Source organism: Loxodonta africana, chromosome 2, assembly GCF_030014295.1.
Source record: "Loxodonta africana isolate mLoxAfr1 chromosome 2, mLoxAfr1.hap2, whole genome shotgun sequence".
Classification (NCBI taxonomy): Eukaryota; Metazoa; Chordata; class Mammalia; order Proboscidea; family Elephantidae; genus Loxodonta; species Loxodonta africana.
Window position 1 is genome coordinate 20,808,649 of NC_087343.1, and position 13,740 is coordinate 20,822,388.

A 13,740-nucleotide genomic window follows, 5' to 3' on the forward strand; every position below is an offset into this window, starting at 1 on the left:
TGTCAGTTTGTTGTACCGTGGAGGCTTGTGGTGTGTTGCTGTGATGCTGGGATCTGTGCTATCAGTATTCAGATACCAGCAGGGTCACCCATGGAGGGCAGGTTTCAGCTGAGCTTTCAAACTAAGATAGGCTAGGAAGAAGGACCCGGCAGTCTACTTCTGAAAAGCATTAGCCAGTGAAAACCTTATGAATAGCAGCAGAACATTGTCTGATATAGTGCGGGAAGATGAGCCCCCCAGGTTGGAAGGCACTCAAAAGATGACTAGGGAAGAGCTGCCTCCTCAAAGTAGAGTCGACCTTAATGACGTGGACGGAGTAAAGCTTTTGGGACCTTCATTTGCTGATGTGGCACGACTCAAAATGAGAAGAAACAGCTGCAAACATCTGTTAATAATTGGAACCTGGAATGTACAAAGTATGAATCTAGGAAAATAGGAAATCATCCAAAATGAGATGGAACGCATAAACATTGATATCCTAGGCATTAGTGAGCTGAAATGGACTGGTATGGCCATTTCGAATAGAATGATCCTACGGTCTACTACGCTGGGAATGACAACTCAAAGAGGAACGGCATTGCATTCATCCTCAGAAAGAATATTTCAAGATCTAGCCTGAAGTACAACACTGTCAGTGATAGGATAATATCTACATGCCTACAAGGAAGACCAGTTGATTCGACTATTATTCAAGTTTATGCATGATCCACTAAGGCCAAAGATGAAGAAATTGAAGATTTTTACCAACTTCTACAGTTTGAAATTGATCAAATGTGCAATCAAGATGCATTGATAATTACTGGTGATTGGAATGTGAACATTGGAAACAAAGAAGAAGGATCAGCAGTTGGAAAATATGGCCTTGGTGATAGAAACTATGCTGGAGATCACATGGTAGAATTTTGCAAGACCAACAACTTGTTCGCTCCAAATACCTTTTTTTCGACAACAAAATAGTGACTATACATGTGGTCCTTGGCAGATGGAATACAGAGGAATCAAATCAAATATATCTGTGGAGAGAGATGATGGAAAAGCTCAGTATTATCAGTTAGAACAAGGCTGGGGCAGACTGTGGAACACACCATCAATTGCTCATACGCAAGTTCAAGTTGAAGCTGAAAAAAAATCAGAACAAGCCCATGAGAGCCAAGTACTACCTTGAGTATATCCCACCTGAATTTAGAGATCATCTCAAAATACACTTGATGCATTGAACATTAATGACCAAAGACCAGACAAGTTGTGGGATGACATCAAGGATATTATACACAAAGAAAGCAAGAGGTCATTAAAAAGACAGGAAAGAAAGATTGGACAAAAACGAATGTCAGAAGTGACTCTGAAATTTGCTCTCGAATGTCGAGTAGCTAAAGCCAACAGAAGAAATGATGAAGGAAAAGACCTGAACAGAAGATTTCAAAGGGCAGCTTGAGAAAACAAAGTAAAATATTATGATGAAATGTGCAAAGACCTGGAGTTAGAAAACCAAAAGAGAAGAACGTGCTTGGCATTTCTCAAGCTGAAAAAACTGAAGAAAAAATTCAAGCCTTAAGTGGTAATATTGGAGGATTCTATGGGCAAAATATTGAATGATACAGGAAGCATCAAAAGAAGATGGAAAGAATACACAGAGTCACTGTACCAAAAAGAACTGGTTGATGATCAACCATTTCAGGAGGTAGCATGTGCTCAAGAACCAATGATACTGAAGGAAGAAGTCCAAGCTGGACTGAGGACACTGGCAAAAAAAAACAAGGCTCCAGGAATTGACAGAATGCCAAGTGAGATGTTTCAACAAATGGATGCAAGGCTGGAAGTGCTCACTCATCTATGCCAACAGAATGGAAGAGATCCATATTTACACCTATTCCAAAGAAAGGTGATCCAATAGAATGCAGAAATTATTGAACTATGTCATTAATATCACATGCAAGTAAACTTTTGCTGAAGATCATTCAAAAAGGGTTGCAGCAGTACATTGACAGAGAACTGGCAGAAATTCAAATTGGATTCAGAAGAGGATGTCAAATGAGGCATACCTTTGCTGATGTCAGATGGATCTTGGGTGAAATCAGAGAATACCAGAAAGATGTCTACCTGTGTTTTATTGACTATGCGAAAATATTCGAGTGTGTGGATCATAACGAAATTATGGATAACATTGTGAAGAATGCAGATTCCAGAACACTTAATTGTGCTCATGAAGAACCTGTACTTAGACCAAGGGGCAGTCATTCAGACAGAACATGGGGATACTGTATGGTTTAAAGACAGAAAATGTGTGCATCAGGGTTGTATCCTTTCACCAAAAAATAAATAAATAAATAATTTTTTTTAATTCAATCTGTATGCTTAGCAAATAATTTTTGAAACTGGACTATATGAAGGAGAACACGGCATCAGAATTGAAAGAAGACTCTTTAACAACCTGTGTTATGCAGATGACACAACCTTGCTTGCTGAAAAGTGAAGAGGACTTGAACCACTTATTGATGAAGATCAAAAACCACAGCCTTCAGTATGATTACAGCTCAACATAAAGAAAAATCCCTGCAACTGGACCAATAAGCAACATCATGATAAATGGAAAAAAGACTGAAGTTGTAAAGGATGTCAATTTTACTTGGGTCCACGATCAACGCCTAGGGAAGCAGGAGTCAAGAAATCAAATGATGCATTCCACTGGGCAAATCTGCTGCTAAAGATCTCTTTAAAGTGTTGAAAAGCAAAGATGTCACTCTGAGGACTAAGGTATGACTGACCCAAGCCATGGTGTTTTCAATCACCTCATATGCATGTGAAAGCTGGACAATGAATAAGGAAGACCAAAGAAGGATTGATGCCTTTTAATTACGGTGTTGGCAAAGACTATTGAATATACCATGGACTGCCAGAAGAACAAACAAATCTGTCTTGGAAGAAATACAACCAGAATGTTCCTTAGAAGTAAGGATGGTGAGACTATGTCTCACATACTTTGGACATGTTATCAGGAGGAATCAGTCCCTGGAGAAGGACATCACACTTGGTAAAGTAGAGGGTTAGTGAAAATAAGGAAGACCCTCAATGAGGTGGATTGACACAGTGGCTGAAACAATGCACTCAAGCATAACAATTGTGAGGATGACACAGGACAGGGCAGTGTTTTGATCTGTTGTACATGAGCTCCCTATGAGTCGGAACCGACTTGAAGGCACCTAAAAAAAACACTTGCTCCACAGAAGAAAAGATCTGGCGATCTGCTTCTTTAAAGATTACATCTTAGGAAACCCTACAGGGGAGTTCTATTCCATCATGTGGGGTTGTTATGAGTTGGAATCGGCTGGGTAGCACACGACAACAATACATTTATATGTACATGTATATATCCTTTCCACAGTAAAATGAGAGAAAAGTGAGGGCTATTCTATAATTATATATATATCTCAAACCCTTTGCTGTCGAGTTAATTATGACTTATAATGTACTGACTCCATAGGACAGAGTAGAACTGCCCCATGGGTTTTCCAATGAGCTGATGGATTCAAACTGCAGACCCTTTTGGTTAGTAGCCATGTTCTTAATCACTGTGCCACCAGGGCTGTGTGTATATATATATATATATATATATATATATATATATTTAAAAAACCAAATATATGTATATATATATATATAAATCCAAAAAGCAAACCCCTTGCCATCAAGTCGATTTCAACTCATAAAGGTCGGTGATTCGAACCCATTCAGAGGTGCCATGGGAGACAGACCTGCAGATCTGTTTCTTAAAGGTCACAGCCTGAAAAACCCTATGGAGTAGTTCTGCCCTGCATACTTGGGGTCGCCATGGGTTGGAAATGACTCAATAGCAACTAACAAGAACAAACACATGTACCTAAATGCATATGTACAAATACATGTATAAAATAGTATATACAGTGTATTTGTCTAAAATATAAAATTGTCCTTACCTTTCTCTCAGTTTACCATGGAACATGGAAAAGTTTGTCCTGAATGGGCACCAGTCCATGCACTGGCATTTGAAGACCAGTGGAAGCACTTTGCATTTGAACCTCATGTTCTTTGGAAACCATGGTTAAGAGCTCCGACGGCTAACCAAATCTTTGAAATTAGGAATCAGGACTTTATTGTTGTGTAATGATACATAAACTCTGAGAGATTTGGCCCTCTTGAGTTACAGCACTTGCTTGCTGCTGGTCTCTGCCTGCTTTGGAAGACACGTGAGAACAGGAGACCTCAGAGTATCTCAGGTGCCATAATACCTGGGGGACTGCCTGGTTAATCCCTCTGAGTTTAGTGCAGAACTGTGCACGAATCATTCCAGACGTACGGGATTGTTTCCTCCCGGTCAGGGCCTCAAAAGGAGAGATTCCAGAGCGTCCCTTGACAATGCATTCCAAAGTTCAGGAATGCTCCCTCTCAAAAAGAAAATTTTCAGATGCTTAGAATCAGCAGTTTAAAGCTGGAATGGGCCTAAAATCACATGGTTGAATTCCTCCAAGTTTCAGAGTCACTAATTAGCCTCAGAGAGACAAAGGGCAAGCAGAGCTTTACCAAATGGTCTTTGGGGGAGGCCAGTGCTTCTCCCTATGACCCACATAGCTAATCACCAGGGCCCTGAATAAGGATGCCCATCTCAGAGGGTGGGTTCGGGAGGGACCACCTGAGGGCCTAATACCACCCCTAACCCCAACCCTCTGAGGTGCAAAGTTAACCTCTTCCTAACCCTACGAGATGAAGAAAAGCCAACATCAGTTTCCCTTCTCCAAAGCCTTCACGTGCTGGGCTTGGACTTGGGCCTCTTTGATTCCCAAGCATTCTCTTACCCCTGCTCGAACTTTCTGTCATTTATTTAAAGGCCTGGTTTCTCAAATATTTAATTGCTAGATTTTTTTTTTTCTTCAGATTCTTATTTCCTTTTTCACACTGTTATGTCCCAAATAAACCACTGTAATTCCAGTCAGTATTGAATATTTGCATGCCATATGCATTCTCCTGTACCCTTTGGGGTCTGTTTATCACACACTCTCACTTATAAATGACAAGCGTTTGCTCTTGTCTTTCAATTTGCTTTATTTTGTCTTCTTCATTTTGAATTGAGTGTGTACTTCAACTGTTTGACTCAGTTTGTTGGTTTTTGATAATGTCTTTGTAGTGAGGTGCCAAAGAGAAAAATTAATAACAGACATCTTACTTCGATTTTAGGATTTTTCTTCCCGTGAAACCAAATATTAACTGTGAAAATTTTTACTTAACTTAAATTTTAAAAGCTATCATGGCTGCAGGTAGATGGAGGACCAGAGACCACCTGGTGACCTGATAACAGTTGATCTCAGTAGAAGGGGGAGAGTAGCCTTCTGTCAATCATGTTAAAATTCCCCAGCAGTTGATCTTTTCTTCTCCCTCCTCTTCTCGTTATAAGCTCCAGTTACAACTAGCCTGTTTCAAGCCATTTGCTGTTTTTTTGGAATCAGAATGGTCTCCCTATACGTATATAGAATAAATGCACGGAATAAACCATATGTTTCAATCTCTTTGAGTTTTGATTATTTTTAACAGAGTTGAACATGGCTCCCCCAAAAGATATGTCCACCTTCTAATTCCTGGAACTGGCATATTCTCTCTGATTCTGGCCCAAAATTGGAGTGGAAGCAATTTATTTGGAAAAAGGATCTTTGCTGAGGTAATTAAGGATCTTGAGATGAGGAGGCCTGCATGGGTTATTTGGTTGGGCCCTAAACCCTGTAAGTGTTCTTACAAGTAACGTACAGAGGAGACGGTGATGTGAGGATGAAGGCAGAGACTAGAGTGTCGAGGCCACAAACCAAGGAAGCCAGAAGCTAGAAGAGGCAAAGAGTGAATTCTCCCCTAGGCTCTCCAGAGGGATTGCGGCCTTATCAACATCTTGATTTCAGACTTCTGGTCTTCAGCACTGTGAAGAGAATAAATTTCTCTTGTTTTGAGTCATCAAGTTTGTAATCTGCAATGACAGCCACAGAAAACTAATACAGCATCCAATATTCTATGACTGTGTTTAACACCTGCACCCCTCTGTTGGTTTGTCCTACTGTGATGTCTTTCGTGTTGCTGTGATGCTGAAAGCTATGCCACCAGTATTGCAGAGACTAGCAGGGTCACTCGTGGTAGACAGGTTTTAGCGGCACGTCTAGATTTAGAAAGACAAGGAAGAAAGGCCTGGCGATCTACTTCCAAAAATTAACCAGTGAAAACCCTATGGATCATATCAGAATATTGCCCAAGAATTCGACTCACTTACTTTGGATGCCTCGTCGGGAGGGATCGATTGCTGGAGAAGGACATCATGTTTGATAAAGTGGAGGGCCAGTGAAGGTGAGGGAAACAAAGCCTCAATGACATGGATTGACACAATGACCACAGTAATGTACTCAAACATACCAGCAGTCGTGGAGATGGCACAGGACCAAGCGATGTTTCCTTCCAACACAAAGTTGCTATGAGATGGAGCCAACTCAGCCGCAGCTATGAACAACAACAACAACAAAATGTTTAACACTTTTCCTATAAGGTGTTGCCAGTCATTGTTCCCCATATTTACTGTTATTTTTCAACTGTCAACATTTCATTCTATCTTTAGGTCACTGATCTCAGTCGTTTTGTGTATTCGTTACATTTTATTTGCCAATTTATGGACTGTGGTCTAGAACCAGAGGCTTTTGTGCCCTTAAACCAAACCAAACCCATTGCCATCGAGTTGATTTTGACTCATAGTGACCCTATAGGACAGAGTAGAACTGCCCTATAGGGTTTCCAAGCAGTAGCTGGTGGATTCGAACTGCTGACCTTTTGGTTAGTAGCCATAGCCCTTAACCACTGCACCCCCCAGGGCTTCTATTAAACAAAAAGAAAATCAAACCTGTTGCCATGAAGTCGATTCCAACTCATAGTCACCCTGTAGGACACAGTAGAACTGCCCCATAGGGTTTTGAAGGCTGTAAATCTTTATGGAAGCAGGCTGCCACATCTTTCTCCCATGGCATGGCTGGTGGGTTTGAACCGTCATCCTTTCAGTTAGCAACTGAGCACTTATCTGCTGCACCGCCAAGGCTCCTGTTGCACCTTACTAGTAAACAGAAAATAAGTCAGTTCATTTCTACTTAACAAATTTTGGAGCAAAAGCTGAGAAAAGTTATAGAATTGAATGATTTAGAGTCATTAAAAGATGTTTTTGAGTAATTACAATAATTATACTCTTTTAGCACTTAGTGTGTGTTTTGGAGCTAGACTCCCTGAGTTGGAATCCAGCTTTGCCATTTGATCATGGTCAAGTTATTTATCTTCTGTAGGCCTCAATTTCCTCATTGTGAAATGGGTATAATAATTGTACCAACTCACAGTGTTGTGGTGAGGATTAAGTGAACTCATATGTCTTAGAACATTACCTAGGACATGGTAAGCGCCATATACAAGTTCATTATTGTTTGTGTGTTTATGCCTTGAATATCTGATTAGTGTGAAACTTCTTAAAAATGGGGATGGTCTTAGTTTTCATAATCTTGAATTATTCCCTTGGGCTTAGAGCATCAAGCAAGCACTCCTACATATATAACTCTGTGTAACCCTGAATATGGAGCCCTGACAGCGTAGTGGTTAAGAGCTTGGCTGGTAACCAAAAGGTCGACAGTTCAAATCCACTAGCCACTCCTTGGAAACCCTATGGGGCAGTTCCGCTCTGTCCTATAGGGTTGCTATGAGTAGGAATCAACTTGATGGCAACAGGTTTGGTTTGGGTACCCCTGAATATGGGGAAGTTATGCATACATACATATGTACTCATCTAGGAGCAAGTACGGAACTGTATGATCATATAGTATTAACTTTTTTTTATTGCGCTTTATGCTATTGATAGCTATATTTAGGAGGCAGTAGCCATAGTGGCACAGTGGTTAAGCTCTAGGCTGCTAACTGAAATGCTGGCAGTTCGAACCCACAAACTGCCCCTTGGGAACCCTATGGGGCATGGGGCAGTTCTACTCTGTCCTATAGGGTCGCTATGAGTCAGAATCAACTTGACGGCAACAAGTTTGGTTTGGGGATGCAAACAGTTAACAAACTCAACTGCTAACCTGAAAGGTTGGAGGTTCGAGTCCACCCACAGGCTCTTCAGAAGAAAGGCCTGGAGATCTCCTTCTGAAAAATCAGCCACTGAAAACCCCATTGAGCACAGTTCCACTCTGACACACACAGGGTTGCCACGAGTCAGAATTGACTCGAAGGCAGCTTTTTTTCCTTTTCTTTTCTTTTTTTAAGTATGGTTTACTCTTGAGCCTCGTAAGGTATGTAAGGTTATTTCTTTTTACGGAATTTTGTTTTTTCTGAAGGTGCCACATTTTCTTCTTTTTGTTCTTTCTGAAACTATGATAAGTTTTTAATTTCAAAACGCTCTCGCAGAACTTTGAAATGTCTTCTCAGTATAATTTTCCAAATTCCCAAACGCATCAGATAATCTTTCGGTTAGATTTTTTCCAGAGACCTTCCTCCCACAAACTACTTTCGACCTGATCCAGCGTGGACTGTGTATTGTCTAGGTTGGCTGCACAGTCGCCATAGTGAGACTAAGCTTTGGTAGTCTCCTGTGTTAGAGACCACCTTCCTGAAGCCCAGTTCTCCCTTCTTGCTTTTGACCCTCTTTCTGCTGGGGTCCTTGACTGTCTGAAAATGTCTATTCTACCCTTAATTTTAACGATAGATTGGGAATAAAATTCTAGACTGAGAACCATTTTCTCTTAAAATTTTAAAAGCCTCATCTTCTTGCTTCTAATGTTGCCAACCAGATTCCCGATTCCATTTACTTGCTTCCTCTCTAGAAGGTTCTAGCATTTTCTCTTTATCTCTGTTGTTGTTTGGGGCCAGAGTTGGCTCCAACTAATAGCGACCCTATGCACAACAGAACAAAACGCTGCCTGGTCCTGTGCCATCCTCACAATCGTTACGCTTGAGCCCATCGTTGCAGCCACTGTGTCAACCCATCTCATTGAGGGTCTTCCTCTCTCTAACTCTAGGTTCTATAACTTCAAGGTGGTGTGCCTTGGTGTGGTCTTTCTATTCACTGTGCTTGACTCTCAGTGGCCCTTTTAATATGGATACTTGTGGTCCTCAGTTTCTAGGAAAAAATTTTTATAATTTCTTTGATAATTTCCTCTTCTTGGAATTTCAGTCTGTCCAATGTTGGATCTCTGGTTTTGGAAATTTGTCTTATCTTTTCTCTCCTGTTATCTACTTCTTGATATCTTCATTTTACCTTTTAGGGTTTTTTCCATACTATGTTTAATCCTTCTATTGTAGTTTACAGAAACCCTGGTGGTGTAGTGGTTAAGTGCTACGGCTGCTAACCAAAGGGTCGGCAGTTCGAATCCGCCAGGCGCTCCTTGGACACTCTATGGGGCAGCTCTACTCTGTCCTATAGGGTTGCTATGAGTCAGAATCGACTCGATGGCACTGGGTTTGGTTTTTTGGTTTACTGAAATTTATATCTTGATTATCATATTTTTGATTCCCAAGAAATCTCTCTTGCACTCCATTGCTGGTTTCATATCATCTTGTTCTTGTTTAATGAACATAATCTCTTCTTCAATAGCTCTGAGGCTATTGATTACATATACTTATATTTGTTTGTATTTATATTAAAATTTCTCCATTTCTCTGCATCATCTCTGTTTCCTCTGAAGTCCTTCTCATTTCTGTCTCCAGTTTCTGTTGCAAGTTTTTTTTTTTTTTTTTTTTTAAATACCTGGCCATCCTTGGTTATTCTTTTATGATGAGGAGTAAGGTATTTGTCATGGATTGAATTGTGTCCCCCCAAAAAATGTGTCAACTTGGCTAGGCCATGATTCCCAGTATTGTATGGTTGTCCACCATTTTGTCATCTGATGTGATTATCACATGTGTTATAAAGAGGCAGGATTAGAGGCAGTTCTGTTAATGAGGCAGGACTCAATTTACAGGATTAGGTTGTATCTTGTGTCTATCTCTTTTGAGATAGAAAAGAGAATCAAGCAGAGAGAAAGGGACCTCATACCACCAAGAAAGGAGCTCCAGGAGCAGAGGGCGTCCTTTGGACCTGGGGTCCCTGCACTGAGAAAGTCCTAGGCCAGGGGAAGATGGATGACAAAGACCTTCCCCCAGAACCGACAGGGACAGAGAAAGCCTTTCCCTGGAGCTGGCACCCTGAATTCAGATTTCTAGCCTCCTAGACTGTGAGAGAATAAGTTTCTGTTTGTTAAAGCGATCCAATTGTGGTATTTCTGTTATAGCAGCACTAGGTAACTGAGACAATATTTAAAAGTGATTTGCAAGCTCTAGGTGTGTGGGTGTGGGCAGAGCTTGTGGATGAGTGGGCTTCACAGTAGAGTGGCTAGGGGGCAGAGAAGTCTCCATTCTCCTATTGGGGAGTAATTGCTTGGCTGCTGCCCTTCTGATAGCAGGTTGTGGGAAACGCGCTGGGCATTCTATCACCATTAGGCAGACTTTCTGCTACCAGTTGCTGTCAAGCGACTCCTGGCGACCCATGTGCGTCAGAGAAGATCTGAGCTCCATCGAGTTTTTAATAGTTGATTTTTGGAAGCAGATCACCAGGCCTTTCTTCCAAGGTGCTTCTGGGTGAACTTGAACTTCCAACCTTTTGGTTAGAAGTCGAGAATATTAACCATTTGCACCACCCAGGGACCCCAGACATTCTGCTAATCCCATTTTCATGCCTGTGCCTCACCTTCTCCTCCTCTGTACTGGGTAACAATTTGACTGGCATCTCTTGGAGTCAATTTCTCTAGTCAAGGATGAGGCGGGGAGGGCAGAGGTGCTTGTTTTATGGAATGACCTAGAAGGGAACCTGGGGTTTACTTGCTCTGCGCTGAGACTTTCTAACCAATCCCTGCGCTGTCCCTTTCCCTGCCTTCTTCTCTTCTTTTGGGTGTCTCCTGCCTCTTAGTCCTGGATCTTTGAGGGGTTCCACAGGGCACATGGGCTTTCAAACTCTCCTTGGAAAGAATGCAGTTTAAAACCTTTTTCTTTTTTAAAGGCACCGGTCATAGGAATATTGTTGTGAACTGTCTGACTGGGGGTAGTTTATTACGCTTAATTTGGGTTGAAAGAATCAACTGAAACCGCAGGCCAGAATCCACAAAATTTATTAAGTTTGTTGTTAACATGGAATTCAAAACTGTAACAGAACACTAAATTATCACCAAAAAACTCCTAAAAAAAACCAAACGAGTGGCTGTCCAGTCAATTCTGACCCATGGTTACTCATGTGCGCAGAGCAGAACTGAACTCTGCAGGGTTTTCAGTGACTGTGAACTTTGGGAAGCAGATCACGAGGACTTTCTTCCAAGAAGCCTCTGGGTGAGCTCGAACCACCAACTTGCAGTTAGTAGTCGCTTAACCATTTGCACTGGCGCATCAACCATAAACTGTCACCAGTTTGAAAGTCAATTTGTATTCTTTGGGACATTAGGTTGTGTTCTTGGGGATGAATTGAGGGATTTCAAAATAATCATAGTTTGGTACGAAACAGCCCTTGCTTTGTTACTCTGCCCTAGGACAGATACGGGAGGGTGCAGTTTCCTTCCGTGGATCCCAAGGAGACTGAGAGAACAAAATTATTCAAGGGAATCAAATTGAAAAAAAATTAGAATATCTTAGGTTAAGTAATTTCTTTTTATTGGTTGTATTTAGCGGTTGAAGAAATGTGTACCTTCTGAACAGTAGAGCTCACGAAGGCAGAGGAATGGCATCAGAGAAGTGACGCTAACTGTCCAATAAATATTCTTGAGCATACGGCTCCTGCTGATGGTACTGGGCCAGCAGAGCTTTTCATTCCTTCCCATGTAGACAACGCCTTGACCTCTTCATTGGACTCTAAATCTCATTCTAAACTTCTGAATGATGCCAACATCTTGTAATAGAAATTAAAGTCCAGATGTGTTTTTAGCTGGAATATGGCAGGTAGAATGAATGAATGATCAACGATATTGGTAACTTAACATTTATTCATTTCTTAATATATGCCACACGCTGGCCTAAGTATTTCATAGGTATTACATCGTTCATTCTCACCACCCCTATATGAGATATCGTATCAGTCAGTTTTCACTCGACTAAACCCAAACCCAAAACCCATTACCGTCGAGTCAATTCCAACTCATAGTGACCCTACAGGACAGAGAACTGCCCCATATGGTTTCCAAGGCTTTAAATCTTTATGGAACCAGACTGCCACGTTCTTCTGCTGTGGAGTGGCTGGTGGGGTTCAGCAGCAGACCTTTTGGCTAGCAGCTGAGCATTTAATCACTGCATCACCAGGGCTCCTTTCACTCTCACTGCTAACCTAAAAAGGAGCCCTGGTGGTGCAGTAGTTAAGCACTTGGCTAATAACCAAAAGGTCTATGCTTTGAACCCTACCAGAGGCTCAGGGGGAAAAGACATGACCATCTGCTCCTGTAAAAATTGTTGTTGTTGAGTGCTGTCGAGTCAATTCAAACTCATAGTGACCCCATGTGACAGAGTAGAACTGCCCCATAGAGTTTTCTAGACTGTAATCTTTACGGAAACAGATTGCCTGGTCTTTCTCCTGCAAAGCAGCTAATGGATTCGAACCGCTGACCTTTCAGTTAGCAGCCTAGTGCTTAACCGTTGCCCCAGCAGGGCTCCTTCCATAAAGATTAGAGCCTAGGAAACTCTATGGGCAAATTCTCTGTCCTATGAGTCAGAAAAGACTTGATGGTGCACAACAACAACACTAACCTAAAGTTGTCCGTTTGAACCTACCCAGCAGTGCCATGGAAGAATGGCCAGGTGATCTGCTCCTATAAATGTTACAGCCGAGAAAACCCTATGGAGCAGTTCTACTCTGTCACACAGGGTGTTGCCATGGGTCAGAATGGACACGACGGTTTGTATTTTGGGTTTTGGTCGTATCAACTGATGCAAAGACACTAAGCTGCGCTGCAGTGATAGGTAGCCCCTGTGCTCAGAGGCACGTGCTTCTTTCTCACCCACATGAGGGGCCCATTGTGAGGCTGTGTCCCTGGGGCCCCAGAGGTGGAGCTGTGCCTGTGCAGGGTCTTGGCAGTCAGGAGAAGAAGGATGGCAACCACGAGCTGGTTCTTAAAGCTTCTCCTCAGAAGTGGCACGTGTGACACTTCTTACCTCGTTTCAGTGGCCAAAGCAAGTCACGTGGTTACTCCCTACCTCAATGGGGCAGGGAGGTGTTATCTTATCACACAGGGTGGCATCTCAAATCCCACGGCCACGCTTGATACCAAGCGGTGGGAATCTACAATCTTCGGCCAGAGGAAGGGCAGCAAATATTTTGACTGATACCATCTGCCACCCGTCTGTCAGTTTGCTGTCCTGTTGTGTCTTTCATGTTGCTGTGATGCTGGCAGCCATGTCACTGATATTTCAAATGCCAGCAGGGTCACCCATGGTTGATGAGTTTCAGTGGGGCATCTAGATTAAGACAGACTAGTACGAAAGGCCTGGTGATCTACCTCTGAAAATTAACCAATGAAAACCTAGGGATCAAAAGAGAATATTGTTACTTTGGACACGTCATCAGGAAAGACAGATCACTGACGGGGCATCACGTTTGGTGAAGTGGAGGCCCTCGATGAGATGGATTGACGTAGTGACGGTAACAGTGGCTTCAAACATGCCAGCCATCGTGGGGCTGGCTCTGGACCCAGCAATGTTTTGCTC

At 42.1% G+C, this 13,740-nt stretch overlaps 1 long non-coding RNA gene across 1 annotated transcript in view; it reads right to left on the reverse strand.

Moving 5' to 3' along the window:
- The window catches only part of LOC111749949 (uncharacterized), a 37,468-nt gene that overhangs the window by 1,498 nt on the left and 22,230 nt on the right, over nt 1-13,740 (reverse strand). The window contains exons 3-4 of the long non-coding RNA XR_002785107.2: nt 6,899-7,105; nt 6,421-6,504 (exon numbers count right to left, since the gene is read on the reverse strand). This is a non-coding gene — a long non-coding RNA (uncharacterized LOC111749949). The remainder of the gene's footprint in view (nt 1-6,420; nt 6,505-6,898; nt 7,106-13,740) is intronic.